This window comes from Macrotis lagotis, chromosome X (assembly GCF_037893015.1).
Source record: "Macrotis lagotis isolate mMagLag1 chromosome X, bilby.v1.9.chrom.fasta, whole genome shotgun sequence".
Lineage (NCBI taxonomy): Eukaryota > Metazoa > Chordata > Mammalia > Peramelemorphia > Peramelidae > Macrotis > Macrotis lagotis.
This window is the reverse complement of record NC_133666.1, coordinates 144879631-144895545: the sequence shown is the minus strand read 5'-3', so window position 1 is coordinate 144895545 and position 15915 is coordinate 144879631. Positions and strand designations below refer to the sequence as shown.

The 15915-nt window shown below is 42.3% G+C and overlaps 1 long non-coding RNA gene across 5 annotated transcripts; it reads right to left on the bottom strand.

Annotated features, from left to right (window-relative positions):
- Nucleotides 1-569: 569 nt before the first annotated feature.
- On the bottom strand, nucleotides 570-13372 carry LOC141499727 (uncharacterized). Of its 5 annotated transcripts, none has more exons than XR_012471742.1 (5): nucleotides 12950-13372; nucleotides 12321-12405; nucleotides 9388-9703; nucleotides 2941-8648; nucleotides 570-964 (listed from the first exon to the last, which is right to left on the bottom strand). It is a non-coding gene; the product is annotated as an uncharacterized LOC141499727 (long non-coding RNA). The 5 variants fall into 5 exon arrangements; XR_012471746.1 differs by having other exon boundaries at nucleotides 7158-8648; XR_012471743.1 differs by lacking the exon at nucleotides 570-964 and having other exon boundaries at nucleotides 2195-8648; nucleotides 12786-13370.
- Between the last annotated feature and the right edge of the window lie 2543 nt (nucleotides 13373-15915).

The following is a 15915-nucleotide window of genomic DNA, read 5'->3' as shown; positions in this document are numbered from 1 at the left end:
GATTGTATCCTGTCTCCCCTTGACTCCTGTTGTTCATATCTTGTCTCCCATTTTCCCCTTCACCTAACCTTGGCCATAGACCTGGAGTGACAGGAAATGACATGTTGAATTTGGGGTCAAGTACCTTGGGATAGAAAGGACCAGTATATAGCTTGCCATTGAAAGATGCCTGTCCCAAGGTGCAATACCATTCCCTGAGTGCTCTCCCTTACCCAACCTACCACAGAAGGGTATTTAACAGGAGGCACCACCCTTTCTTTCTTCTTACCTCTGTCTTCTACTTTGTAGGATGTCTGCATCTCTCTTTCCTTCTTAGCTCATGTGCTTCCATGCTTGGCCCTGGTGGTCCTCCATGGGCCCCCATACTACATGGCCAAGGCTGTTTCTCTCTCTCTCTCTCTCTCTCTCTCTCTCTCTCTCTCTCTCTCTCTCTCCCCCCCTCCCTCCCTCCCTCTTCTCTCTCACTCTCACTCAAAACTTAACCTAGTCTATTCTTTATTTTTGAAAGCTTTTGAATTTTACAATTTTCCCCCTTATCTTGCTTCCCTCCTCCCACTCCCCACAGAAGGCAGTTTGTTGGTCTTTATGTTGTTTTCATGGTAGGCATTGATCTAAGTTGAATGTGATGAGAGAGAAATCATATCTTTAAGGAAGAAACAAAGTATGAAATATAGCAGAATTATATAAGATAACATTTTTTTTAAAATAATTAAAGGTAATAGTCTTTGATCTTTGTTCAAACTCCACAGTTCTTTCTCAGGATACAGATGGCATTCTCTATCACAGATATTCCCAAATTGTGCTTGATTGTTGCCCTGTTGGTATGAGCAAGTCCATTAAGGTTGATCATCACTTCCATGTTGCTGTTAGGATATACAATGTTCTTCTGGTTCTGCTCATCTCGCTCAGCATCAGTTGATGCAAATCCTTCCAGGTTTCCCTGAATTCCCATCTGTCCTGGTTTCTAATAGAACAATAGTGTTCCATTACATACATATACCACAGTTTATTAAGCCATTCCACAAATGATGGACATTCACTCAATTTCCAGTTCTTTGCCACCACAGAGCACCTAGCCTATTATTAAAGGGGTTACTGCTTTTCTAGGAGTTTTAATCTGTATATTTGTAATAATTTACTATAATAAAATCATGAGCACTTTTAACATCCCAGAGAGAGCTAGAATTCTTACACTTTTTCAGTGGCCTTAAATCTTATCTTTTATCTCTAAATCTTTAATAATCGGCCACACCTTGAGATTACCTTTGCATCATCCAGCCATGTAAACCTGGTATCATCTTCAATCAACTGACAATTTTTCTTTTTATCTCTATAATATCTTTTGGATATGCCCCATTTTCTCCACTTACTCAGCTACCACTCTTAATTTAAGTCATTAGCCTATTGCAGGGCTATTACAATAACCTATTTGGTCTCATTGCCTCAAATCTCACAACCTTCAATATAACCCTCAAATAAGCCAACATGATTTTTATAAAGGATTTGTCAGCGTCATCTCTATTCCCTTCCCTTTTTTTTTTGGTTTGTTTGGTTTTTTTGGCAAGGCAAATGGGGTTAAGTGGCTTGCCCAAGGCCACACAGCTAGGTAATTATTAAGTGTCTGAGGTTGGATTTGAACTCAGGTCCTCCTGACTCCAGGGCCAGTGCTCTATTCACTGTGCCACCGAACTGCCCCTTCCTTCCCTCTTAAATAAAATCCAGTAGTGTCTTATTACCTCTAGGATCAAATATAAATTCCACTCTTTGGCATTTAAAGTGCTTTATAACCTAGCCCTTCCTACTTTTCCAATCTATTTACATGTTACAGTATTCCCCCTTCACAACTTCTATGATCCAGTTACACTGGACCCACTCTGTTTTATCTCTGTGGGCTCCATGTCTTTGCATTGGCTTCCCCCACCCTATTGATTGGAATGCTCTCTTTCTCTCTACTTTTGCTGTTCAGAATCCTTGATTTCTTTCAAAATTCAGTTCAAATTCCTCCCTGTGACCCTCAGAGGTTAATTCTTCCCCCTCCAACTTGGTATGTATAAGTACATTTTTTTTAGTTTTTGCAAGGCAAACGGGGTTAAGTGGCTTTCCCAAGGCCACACAGCTAGGTAATTATTAAATGTCTGAGGTCAGATTTGAACTCAGGTACTCCTGACTCCAGGGCCAGTGGTCTATCCACTGCGCCACCTAGCCACCCCCTTCAGTTTGTTTTCGACCTATTAAATGATAATCTTTTGGCATTCTTAAAACTTCTTGGTCATTCATATTGTCTCATTTTGAAATTGCATCTTGGATAACTCAGTTCAAGTAAAACAAAGGAACAGTATAAAACTATGTGCTTGGTTATAGTAGATATGTGGCACTTCAAATAAAATAGAATTTGTCTTTGTGTTGTTTTTGTTTTTTGTAGTTAAACTCTATGATTTTATGGAGGAGAATTCTGTAATGGAGAAGATTTCACAGGAAATAGGAACCCAGACTTAAGTTGCTGTTCAACACAAAACAAACAGAAAAGGTATGGTTGCTGTAAAACAAAACTTTAAAAATATCTTATCTTGCTGATGCTAAGATAAAAGCCAGGGGCCTAATCTACTCTCTTTGCTTCCCTCTCTTCACTCTGTTGAAGACCTTGTCTGATAGTCAACTGAAAAATTTGAGGCCATTCAATAAGAGTTTCCTCTTCTCTCCTCTTCCTCATCTCATGGCTCTCTTAACATTTTTCCACTGTCTTCTTCATTGTGGTAACTGATGATGACCTGACCCTTCTCCTCACCAAGGCCAACCCCTCTATTTGCATTCTTGATTCCCTCTCTTTCCATCTTTTCCAATTGACTGCTAGCAATATCATCTTCATTTTTTTTCCCTAGTCATTGAGGTTTGGTAGCAAGCTGCCTGGGTTTTGAGGCAGAACCAGAAAGAAGTACTTACTTATCCATCAGAAGTAGGTTCCATATTCAGGCATGATGTGGCTCAATAGTATCCATGAATAGGGCCTAGCTGCTCCTTTTGGAAAAGAGAGGAACTAAAGTTCCTCAAACAGTCAGACTGAAGAGGGGGATTTGAGTAGACAAAACCCTGGTTAATCCAAAATTTCTCTTGAGTGGAAAAGGAAGTTGCCTTTCTCAGTCTCTCTAGGGTCATAGTATAAAAGTACTTGTAGGACTCACCCCTTCTCTCTTCAATCAGAAGAGAAAGAAAATATTTTGATAAACCCATTAATTGAAGGAATCAGATTCAAATCCAAAAAATTCCAAAATTCTTATATTTGCAACTACAAGCCACTCAGTTCTATCAAGCCCTGACAGTGACTGACACAAAAAAGCTCTAAATTTAAGATAAAGACATCAAAAGTGTTAACCCTGAATATAGGAAATTTAAATTGTTTCTAGTCACATTCCCTGATCCTTTTCCCTCAGTTGTAAAATGAGAGTTCTGGATTGGGTCATTTTCAAAGTCTTTTAGGTTCTGACAGTTTGAAATCCCAGACTTAGTGAAATTTACTTGAATCTTGACCTGTCATTTTCACTTTTGCACCTTCTCTCTGTAATATTCCTCCTTTTCTCCTCTGATACTGCCACCACCTTCATCATTTCATACCTACTTGTTGGTTTACCTGACACAAATCTCTTTCCCATTCCATTCCATACAAATTTTCCTAAAACACAGATTCAACCATGTCACTCCTCTACTCAAAAAACCCTAGTGGTTCCCTATCACCTCCAAGACCAATAACAAAATCCTCTCTTTAGCATTCAAAACCCCCTCATAACTCAAGCCCCACCTTTCAGTTTTACCTTATTCCCAACTATATAATTTTCAGTCCAGTGACATTGTCACCCTTGTCAAGATACTCCATCTCTTGGCTCTGGGCATTTTCTCTGGCTGCTCCCAATGCCTGGAATGAGCTTTCACCTCATCTTTGACTTCCAGCTTCCCTTTAAGTTCCAACTAAAATATTACCTTCTACAAGAAGGATTTCTCATTTCCTCTTATTTCCAGAGCCTTTCCTCTATCAATCATTTTCTTTACTTTGTGTGTATAGAGATTGTGTATATTTATTTGTTTGTTGTCTCCCCCATTAGATTGGGAGCTGCTTGAAGTCAAGCACTCTTGACTTTCATTATACTCCATTATCTAACACAGTGACTGATATAGACACTTTGTTATTGTTGTTCAGTTGTTTCAGTCATATCCAACTCTTTGTGATGTCATTTGGGATTTTCTTGGCAAAGTACTGAAATAATTTCCTGGCAAAATACCTCATTCAGACCATCCATTTTGTCTAGTAATCAGGGATTAAGAGATTTACCCAGGGTCACATGGCTAGGAAGTATCTGAGGCTGAATTTGAATTCAATTTGAATTCAATTCTCCCTTCACTGAGCCACTGGTAGCCTCTTAGTAGGCACTTAATACATGCTTGGCTGACTGACTGGATCTCTAACAATTTTCTCAGTCCAAATTTCTCAGTTGCTTCTGGCTTGCTCTTCACTCCTTCTAAAGTGACCCCTCAAAATTTTTTTTCAAATAGTCTATTATCCTCTATTTAGTTCAAATTTTTATTAAGCACTCACTTCATGGAAGGCATTGTGAATTTTCAGTCAGTTAACAGAAATTTATTAAGTTCTTACATTGTACCAGGTACTGAGCTACATGCTGAAGTTAAAAATGCAAAAAACACTGTCCCTCCTTTCACAGAGCTCACATTCTAATGGAGGGAGATACCATCTAACTTACATGCATGTACACACAAGAGATATGTGTGTGAACATGTGTGTTGCCTGGTGCTCTGTATCCACTGTGCCACCTAGCTGCTCCCTGGAGAGTCTTATGTAAAGATCAACAAGTAGTTCAGTGAAGCTGAATTATAGAGTGTGTGGAGTAAAATATAAGACAGAAAGTTAGGAAGGAGCCAAGTTATTAAAGGGCTTTAAATGACAGAGGACTTAATATTTGAACTTTAAATGGTAGGGAACAACTGGAGTGTCAGTAGTGGGGTAACATGGTCATATCTATGCATTAAGAAAATCATTTTGGCAGCTGAACAAAGGATGAATTGGAATGGGGATGAAGCTGTTATTGAAGAAGTTTAGGTGAAAGGTGACAGGGACCTATACAAGAGTGGTAATTGTGTGAGTGGAGAGAAGGGGAGACATGTAAGAGAGGTTGTGAAGGTAGAAATGATAAGATTTGATAATAGATGGGGGTTATGAATAAAAATTGAGGATGAATTCAAGCCTACAAATCTGGGTGACTGATCAGAGGGTAGTATAATAGTAATAGGAAAGTTGGGAAGATTGAGGGATTGTTCATGAGTTCCATTTTGGACATACTGAGTTTGAGATGTCAACAGTATATCCAGGTTGAAATGTCCAAAGACATATGTGCCTAGCTCAGGAGAGAGGTTGATGCTTGATGTAGCAATCTAGGAATCCTCTGCATAGAAACAAATGCTAATTGAACCCAGGTGGTGATGGGATCACCAAATGAGAGAATAGAGAGGAAAGAAAAGAGCCTAAGGCCAAGCCTTGGGAGATACACACAGTTAGAGAGTGTGACATGCATGAACAGAGACAAGAAGACTGATAAGGAACTGTCATACAGATAAGAGTAAGACCAAGGGGGCAGCTAGGTGGTACAGTGGATAGAGCACCAGCCCTGGAGTCAGGAGTACCTGAGTTCAAATCTGACCTCAGACACTTAATAATTACCTAGCTGTGTGGCCTTGGGCAAGCCACTTAACCCCATTGCCTTGCAAAAAAAAATGTGAAGTTTGTGGGAAACATTTCAGTCAAGTCTCCAACCTCTTCAGCACCCAGAAACACAACTGGTGGGAATGTGGGAAATGAATGTGGGAAAATCCTTGAAAGATACAAAAATCTTGTTTAGCACCAAAGAAGTTATAGAACACACACATAAACTCTATCAATGTCCAGACTCTGGGAAGTGCTACCAGGAGAGTTCCCTTCTGCTTGAGCACCAAATACACATAGGAGAGAAGCCCTACAAATATTCCTATGTTGGAAAAGCTTTAATAAAAACACTAACCCTGCCACTCACACAGGAGAAAAACCCTATAAATGTGGCGAATGTGATAATTTTGGAGATAGTTCTCATTTAACCTGTCATTGAAGAACCATGAAAGAGAAAAACCTTATGAATGTCCTGACTGTGGGAAGTGCGTCCGCTTAAAGCATCAGAGAATGCATATAGGGGAAACCCTCCAGGTCTACTAATTGTGCCAAGGCATTTGGCCATACTACAAATCTCAACCTGCCCAGAGGATGGAAAAATTGTCTATTTTCCTTGTATACTGTTATCTCTTATGCTATTTTGGGGGGTGCCACTGTCAAAGATAACAACAGAAATGAAGCACTACGCAAACCAGTGTGGGGCGATCCGTCTCGCACTTCCCCTCCCCCCAGCCAATCAGAGCTGGGGCCGGTGGGCAGAAACCAGGATCTGGGCACCAATCCAAAGCTCTTGTTTAATGAGGGTGGGCTCTTATTCGGAACCTAAAGAAAGACCTATATTCCCGGTTGATCTCCCTGGACAGCCGGGTCCTTGATCCTCAGCATTTTTTTCAGAAAGCAAGAAATATTGGAGGCAGTCAACTCAGGAAAAAGGTGCAGATTTAGGCCAAATCCCCAGGCATTAAGGAAATGATCAACAGCAATGAGGAGTGAAGTATGCAGAATTTAGATCAACATCCATGACAGCAATGAAGAGAATGATAAATTCAAATGAATTCTGCAAAATTCCCTAAAGAAGAGATGTAAGGTTCACCTTCCTTTTTTCTTTGCAGAGGGTGGGGATCATGGGTGTGCAATACTGCAGGAAATGTTGGACAAGGTTGATGTGGTGGTTAATTTTAGCGAACTTTCCCATCCCCACCACCTCCACCCAGTCCCTGTTTTTTGGTAATTTATATGAAAGAAAGATATCTGGAAGTAAATGATGGTTAAACCAGGAAATAATGTAAGAAATTAAAAATCAATAATTAAAAACACAAAGAATAGATTATTCATCAGTTGACTAATTCCACTCACAGAACAAAATGTCAGCACTGAAAAGCAAGCCAGATAGAATTAGAACTGGAAGTTATTTTCGAAGATAAATGAGGCACTGAGCAGTGAGGTGACTCACCCAAGATCACACAACTAGGATGTGTCAGAACTGTGACTGGAATTCAAAGTTCTTGACTCCCCAGATCATTGTACTTTCCACCATCCTTAAGTGTTGGATTCTGTTTGATGTTGATTATTATGTTAAGGGATAACACTTTTTTTTGAGAGCTTTTCTTTTCATGAATTCTGTTATTTCTAACAACTACCTATTGCTTTAAAAAAATTATATATTTAAAGCAATGGGGTTAAGTGACTTGCCCAAGGCCATACGGCTAGGTAATTATTAAGTGTCTGAGACCAGATTTGAACTCAGGTACTCCGGACTCCAGGGCAGGTGCTCTATCCACTGTGTCATCTGGCTGCCCCCAAGGATCACACTTTCTAACACTAATCCCAAATCCTGGGTGTATTAAGATTTTGAGAGAGCAGATTCCAAAGGTTTCAGAGAAAGGACAAATAGGGTCCTATACAGACTAAAATTCTACTGAGGTAAATCAGTGTAAGTGGGATAGAAAGCTTTAAATGCAATTAAGATGTCTTGATTGATATGATGAGAAAAAAGTGAAGTGCAAAGTGAAGTGAGCAGAATTAAAACATTGTACAAAAGTAATAACAATACTATAAAGATGATAAACTGTGAAAAGACTTAGCTATTCTGACCAGGACAGAAATCCAAGACAATTCCAAAGGATCCATGATGAAAGATGCTAACCACCTTCAGAGAGAGAGAACTGATGAACTCTAAAAGCAGAGTGAAACAATTTTTTAAAAAAATTATTTTTCAAATTTTGTTTGTGGGTTTTTCTGTAACATGGTTAATATGGAAATGTTTGGCATGAATTTAAAAAAGATACAATTCTGGGATGGCTAGGTGGCGCAGTAATAGAACACCAGCCCTGGAGTTAGGAGGACTTGAGCTCAAATCTGGTCTCAGACACTTAATAATTACATAGCTATGTGAACTTGGGCAAGTCACTTAACTGAACTGCTTAGCAATAACAAAAACAACAAAAATATACAATTATGACACAGAGAAAAAGGATTGTCTAAAGAGAACAATGTGTGTGCAGAGGAAGACCTTCAATAATAGACACAAGTAAGTCCTATAAGAATAATATTAAGGATACTAAAGCTCAAAATGAACTAAGGTTTGACAAGAAGATAGACTACTGTATAGCTAAATGGATTAAAATAATCATTAATGGTTATATATCAACATAAAGGGAAGACTGGTTAAATGTCTTAGGAATTTGTGCTATATTCATCTTACAAGATAAATAATATTTAATTCTTTAAAAATCAATGACTCAAATAAGGGCTTAGATGGAATACTTATCAAATTTTTAGATTCTACAAGGCTGAGCAATAAATAACATGTTACAGTTTCTTCCTCTATAAAATAAGGTTTGTAGCTGATAAGGCAGCTAGCTGGCCCGCTGTAGTCGAGAAGACCTAAATTCAAATCTGAACGCAGATACTGAAAAGTCTCTTCTGTGCTTCAGTTCTGGATCTGTGAAATAGAAATCCCAGGGTTAATAATTGGTAGCACAGTACCTGGCACAGATTAAGAGCTAGATCAATAGTAACTATCAGGGGCGGCTAGGTGGCGTAGTGGATAGAGCACTGGCCTTGGAGTCAGGAGTACCTGAGTTCAAATCCGGCCTCAGACACTTAATAATTACCTAGCCATGTGGCCTTGGGCAAGCCACTTAACCCCATTGCCTTGCAAAAACTAAAAAAAAAAAAATAGTAACTATTAGTATTAATTCCTAAGGTTTAACAGCTCTAAATCCAAGATGTTATGAAAGCTTTTAATTTGGGGGGGGGACAAGATGGAAACTGCACAATTAAACTCTCCTGGACACTATCAAACATCCAATTGACTCAAATGTTTGCTGCTTTCGTGAATAAATTGCTTTGGGTCAACTAGGTGTCACAGTAGATAGGGCACCAGCCCTGGAGTCAGGAGGACCTGAGTTTGAATACAACCTCAGGCACATAATAATTGCCTATCTGTGTGACTTTGAGCAAGTCACTTAACCCATTGCCTTAAATAAATAAAAAAATAATGAATATATTGCTTTTGGGGCAGCTGGATGTTGGGAGGACCTCAGTTCAAACTTGACCTCAGACTTATAATGAATGTGTGACCCTGGTTAAGTCACTTAACCCCAAAGCCTCCCTCCCAAATAAATGAAAGAATATATTACTTTGAATAAGTGGGGCAGTTTTGAAAGTAATATATAGACCTTACTATTCTTTAAAAAAATCAAGCAGTATGAAGATCCACATTTTCAGATACAATCTTCTTTTTGTGTTATGATGTGTATTTGGAAAATGCTCGTTTCTGGTGTTTAAGTTCAAAATAAAAAACAATTTTAAAAAAATCCATGTGCTTAGAAAGGGACATCTGTCTTCATTGTGACTCCCCTGGATCAAGTAACAGCTTCTTAAATTGTCCTTTGCTGACGTACTCATCCTTCCAAATCATTTTCCACATTGTTGCCTCTTTAATATCCTGAAAATACTACTCCGTACTTCTCTGGTTAAAAACATTCAGATAACCTGAAGTAGCAGAAATTTGGAAAAAGTTATGTACCAAACTGTGAAATGGCTGATTAAAATATAGTATATGAATGAAATAGATTCTTATCTGTGAGACAATAGAAAAATCAGAGAAACATGGGAAAACTTATATGAACTGATAAAACTGAGCTAAAAAGAACTCTCTTCAAAAAAATATAGACTTCAAATCTGACTTCAGACACTAAGTAATCGCCTATATGTGTGACCTTGGGAAAGTCACTTAACCCCATTGCCATAAATAAAATTTTTTTTAAAGTTAAAAAAGGGGGGGCAGCTAGGTGGTACAATGGTTGGAGCACCAGCCCTGAGTCAGGAGGATCTGAGTTCACTGGCCTCAGACATTTAATAATTGCCTAGCTGTGTGGCCTTAGGCAAGTCACTTAACCCTATTGCCTTAAATAAAAATTTAAAAAATATATACATAACTATAACAATGTAAAGGAAACATCTAAAATTCTGTTGAACTCAAATGAATAGCAATGACCAATTAAGGTCACAGAGAAGAAAGGATAAAATATATCCCCTTTCCTTTGCAGTAAGATGGTACAGTTGGCAGTTGAGTTCAAATTCAACCTTAGACACTTATTAATTTTGTTACTCTGGCCAAGTTACTTAGCTTCTGTCTGCCTTCTCCCAATGTTGATAATATTTATAAGACACTTAATACAGTGCATATGTTAATGGGTAATTAATAAACATTTTTTTTCTTTCCTCTTGGTAGAGATGCAGAGTACTACATATACTTTCAGATACAGTCATTTTGCTTATTGGGTTTTCTCCAAATTTTTATTGTTAAAGATTCCATGAAGGGGATATAGTAGGAAATGAAAAAGAGAAAAATAAAAATTGGTAATTGAAAGGAAAAAGGAAAGAGTGAACTAATCATAAGAACAGAATGTTATATGGGTTATCAATCACAATTGCCATCTTAGATGCTTTTTGCTATCTGCTGTTTTCCAATGAGATAGTACTATTTATGGGAAAGGGAAAAGACCCTCAACTTTTTCCTATTGATATATTTTCTTTTGAAGAAATAGTAACTCCTCAATGTATATTAATTGCATAGAGAATACTTTTTTATCCTGATATTTAAGTTGCTCTCTTCAGTCTAATGCCAATGAACATTTTGTACCACTATCTAACATTATTCCCCTTCACATACTCAATATTGATTCAAATCAACATGACAGTAATAATATCTACCATGAGAGGCATGTGAAATAGATAAAATATAACACAGTCTAACCTGGAAGAGTTAAAGTTTAGGGGCAGCTAGGTGGCATAGTGGATAAAGCACCGGCCCTGGAGTCAGGAGTACCTGGGTTCAAATCCGGTCTCAGACACTTAATAATTACCTAGCTGTGTGGCCTTGGGCAAGCCACTTAACCCCATTTGCCTTGCAAAAAAAAAAAAACCTAAAAGAAAAAAGAGTTAAAGTTTAGTAATAGGGGAAGAATATGATAAGATCAGAGAGAAAGTTTCATGGAAGGAGGAATTACAGATGGCTGATGGGATAGAGGGAGATTATAGCAGTAGAGTTTCTTTTTTTTGTTTGTTTTTTGCAAGGCAAATGGGGTTAAGTGGCTTGCCCAGGGCCACACAGCTAGGTATTTATTAAGTGTCTGAGATTGGATTTGAACCCAGGTACTCCTGACTCCAGGGCCGGTGCTTTATCCACTTCCCCACCTAGCCGCCCCAGCAGTAGAGTTTCAAGAAGAAATGATGTAAAAGGAATCTGTGCCAGGATGGGGAAGAGTGTGCACAAAAGAATGGAAATAAGAAAAGAGAAGACTAAACCTATACCAGATCCAAGAATCCATTTTGGCTAGAGAATAAAGTCTATGAAGGAAAATTCATGTGAAATGACCCTGGAAAAGTTGGCTAGGACTAGAAACCAGAGGGTCTTGAATGCCAAGTTAAATGTTTGAATCAGGACTTGGTTTTGATCTTCCACTTTTTTACTTCCATTCTTTTTTTTTTTTTTTGCAGGTATTTGCCATTTCCTTCTCTAGCTCATTTTACAGACTGAGGAACCAAGACAAACAGTGTTAGGTGACCAGCCCAGGGTCACATAGCTACAAAGTGTTTGAAGCAAGACTTAAACTGGGGAAGATTTCTTCCTGATTTCAGGGTCAGAACTCAAGTCAGTCTCCCTCCAAAAACTTCTCAGAGCACTCTGAATCTTTGGTACCTGTATTTTGCCTGAGATACAGAGATTGTCTATGTTCTTCATTGTTTCCCAATCACCTAGCCCAGTGCCTTTGCACCTAATGTCTCAATGACTGTTGAATTTTATCTGTGAAAGTGGGCTTTTTGATACTTTGTTTTTTTTAGTTTTTGCAAGGCAATGGAGTTAAGTGGCTTGCCAAAGGCCACACAGCTAGGTAATTATTAAGTGTCTGAGGCCCGATTTGAACTCTGGTACTCCTGACTCCAAGACTGGTGTTCTATCCATTGTGCCAACAAGCTGCCCCTTGATGCTATCTTAAAAAATTATTTAAAAAAAATATGAGGTGGTCTGGTGTCCCAAAGGTCAGTGAAAATTGTGGAGACTCAACGACCCTTCTCTATGCCAGGGTATATGCCCCTCACCAACCTGAGAACTGCTTGGATTTTCTCTTTCTTCATAGGGCTGCAGAAATACCCATCTTAGAACACTCTTTTTCCTTTAAGATCTTCACCTATTGGGGTAACAAGATTCTGAAGACCATGACCCTGCCACTGGAAAAGCTGTCAGAAGTTTGTTTGGCATTTAGGAGAAGAAAAACTGGAAAACTCAGAACTTGGTGGGTGCATTAGAAGGTTGGGGACTCATTCAACTGAGATCAATGCATAGCATGGAACCAAAGTAAAGACTAACAGAATGCCTTTTGGGGGGGGGCGAGCAAGATTAGGGGGAAAATTGTAAAACTCAAAATAAATAAAATCTTTCTTAGAAGACTGGGGAAAAGTTCAGGCAGGTCTAAAGTCCTGCAAGATCTCGTCAGCTCTATGATCACTCACTCTGTCTTAGATTTTGAACTCCCCCCCAAGGTAAAACCGGGGCGCGCATCAGAAGCACCTGTGTTATTGAGGGGACTCCCTGAGCTTCTCTGGCCTGCAGCTAGCCGCCTCTGAGGCTGTGGAGGTCTTCCCCCTCAGTTTCAGTTTATTTTTCCAGAGGAGCTGCGCGCTGAAAGCTGGGGGGGGGCGCCCCACTTGGCAGGTCTGCCCCCCCCCACTCACCTACGACAGGTGACCGAGGAAGGAGCGCCGAACGCTGAACCGACAGCTCTGCCCACCCGGAGCGGCCTGCGCCCACCGAGCGCGCCACTCGGCCGCTGGGCCCTGTTCCCCTTGCCCTCTAGCCGACGCCTTCAGACACGGGGCCCCTACAACTCGGCCCACCAATCAGAGCACTCCTCTATCCTGCCCGGGCCCGGCTCCCGCTTTCTAAGTGGCCGCTTGCGGAGGCGGGCCGAGAGGGAGAGTCCACTCCACACCGGGAGCCGACAAGCGTTCTGGAGGGAAGCTCCGCCTCCAGGCCTAAGGGCCGTCGGCGACCGGCTCCCGAGGCTCGCGCACTGCCCTCGCCCCGCCTCCGAGCACGCGCGGCGGCGGCAAGCAAGCGGTTGGCTTTGGAGGCGCGAGGCCGCGAGGCGCCGCTGCAGTGGCCGCTCCTCCCCTCCCCTCCCCTCCCCTCCCCTCCTTTCCTCCTCCTCCCCCTCCTCCTCCTCCCCTCCCCTCCCCTCCCCCCCTCCTCCTCCTCCTCCTCCTCCCCTCCCCTCCCCTCCCCTCCCCCTCCTCCTCCTCCCCTCCTTTCCTCCTCCTCCCCCTCCTCCTCCTCCCCTCCCCCTCCTCCTCCTCTCCCTCCTCTCCTCCTCCTCCTCCTCCCCTCCTGTTCTCCTCTTCCCCTCCTCCTCCTCCCCTCCTCCTCCCCTCCTTTCCTCCTCCTCCTCCCCTCCTTTCCTCCTCCTCCCCCTCCTCCTCCTCCCCTCCCCCCTCCTCCTCCTCTCCCTCCTCTCCTCCTCCTCCTCCTCCCCTCCTGTTCTCCTCTTCCCCTCCTCCTCCTCCCCTCCTTTCCTCCTCCTCCTCCCCTCCTTTCCTCCTCCTCTTCCTCCTCCTCCTCCCCTCCTCCTCCTCCTTCCTCCTCCTCCTCCCCCTCCTTTCCTCCTCCTCCTCCTCTCCTCCTCCCTCCTCCTCCTCCCCCTCCTTTCCTCCTCCTCCTCCTCCTCCCCTCCTGTTCTCCTCTTCCCCTCCTCCTCCTCCTCCTCCCCTCCTTTCCTCCTTTCCTCCTCCTCCTCCTCCCCTCCTTTCCTCCTCCTCCTTCCTCCTCCTCCTCCTCCTCCCCCTCCTTTCCTCCTCCTCCTCCTCTCCTCCTCCCCTCCTCCTCCTCCTCCCCTCCTGTTCTCCTCTTCCCCTCCTCCTCCTCCTCCCCTCCTTTCCTCCTTTCCTCCTCCTCCTCCTCCCCTCCTTTCCTCCTCCTCCTTCCTCCTCCCCTCCTTTCCTCCTCCTCCTCCTCTCCTCCTCCCCTCCTCTCCTCCTCCTCCTTCCTCCTCCTCTCCTCCCCTCCTCTCCTCCTCCTCCTCTCCTCCTCCTCCCCTCCTCCTCTCCTCCTCCTCCCCCTCCTCCTCTTCCCCTCCTCCTCCTCCTCCCCTCCTCTCCTCCTCCTCCTCCTCTCCTCCCCTCCTCTCCTCCTCCTCCTCCCCTCCTCCTCCCCCTCCTTCTCCTCCTCTCCTCCTCCCCTCCTCCTCCCCTCCCCCTCCCCTCCCCCTCCCCCCCCACACCCAACCCCTGCCTGCCGAGTTGAGCCCCACCTGTAAGCTGGGGAGGGGAGCATAGGAGAAGGCCCAAGAAAAGGACGCGGGGTCCCGGACCCCGAGTGTGCCCAAAGGCATCCCTGGGCCCAGCTGTGAGCCAGCAGCTCGGTGGAAGCAGCAGGCTGCCTCCGAGGGTTGGGAGGGGGTGAGGGGGGCCTGTGGGACTGGCAAAGCCTCTTCCCGCCCCTAGCCTCTCTTTGTTCATCTGTAAAATGGCAGGAGTATCGAACTCGGTGCAGAGAGGGAGTGATGGAACCCCGAAAGGGACCAAGGGACCGTTACTGCTGGTCAGCCGGCAGGTGGAGAGAACAGAAGAATGGCCTCTATAGGGCGAGCAGATTTCAAAGGGCTCCCACATTCTCATTAGCTGTTCACAAAACTTTAAGTAGGAGGATGTTGTGCTGGTTTTACACAGCAACAGTTCTAGGCTCAGAAGACCGAAATGACTTGGAAAAAGTCATTAGAGCTCCATGTAATCAGACTTGGATACCCAGGTTGCTTTCCACAATGTCTAGGCAAGCAAAAGGAGAGAAACATGTTGATACCAGTCTTTTCCTGGCCACAACCTTTAGAAGGATCAGAATTTAAGAATACCTCCAAAGGCTGAACACATCAAAAAAAAATTTATATAGCTTTTACTATGGGCCAGGAAACCTTACAAGGATATTGATCCTTACAACAATTCTAAGATCATTTCTTCTTCTCCCACTTTACAGTTGATAAAACTAAAAGAAGCAAAGGTTAAGTGACTTACCCATAGTAAGTGCCCAAGTCTGAATTTGAACTCTAGTCTTCAGATTCCAAACTCAATGCCCCATCCTACTATGCAATTAAGTTTTCCTGAAGCCCAGGGAAATTCAGTGACTTGGCCAAAGTCATACAGATTTTGAGCATCAGATCTAAAGCCAGATTCTTTTGACTCCAAAAAGCAGTTATTCTTTCCAAAGTAGCAGAACTGAAATTTAAGGCCAGATCTGCTTTTTCCAATGTCCATGTATTGCCTCCAAATATGTAGATTCAGTGCTCAAAAACTTGCAGATGACTGGTGCTCTTGGGCAAAAGCAGAGTGTTATAGAATGTAGATACACTTCTGGCCTGAAATTCCAATAAAATTGTCTTTGAGTCCTTTTTCCTCTTAGCAGGTTGTATGATCTGGGATTATACATCAGGCTAATTCAATAATCACTTGAAAAATTTACTATTTCCTGGGCCTGAGAAATATATCCCATACCTTGGACTAGGTCATTTTCTTTGCACAGAAACTCCCCTGGAAAGACCAGCAATTCTTTTATCAGTAATAGAGGGAAAGTTGTTGAGAGCATTGAAAGGTTCATAATTAAGAAACTCATCCTTAATCTTTAGATTTGTGAAATACAAAGGAAAATTCCAAAA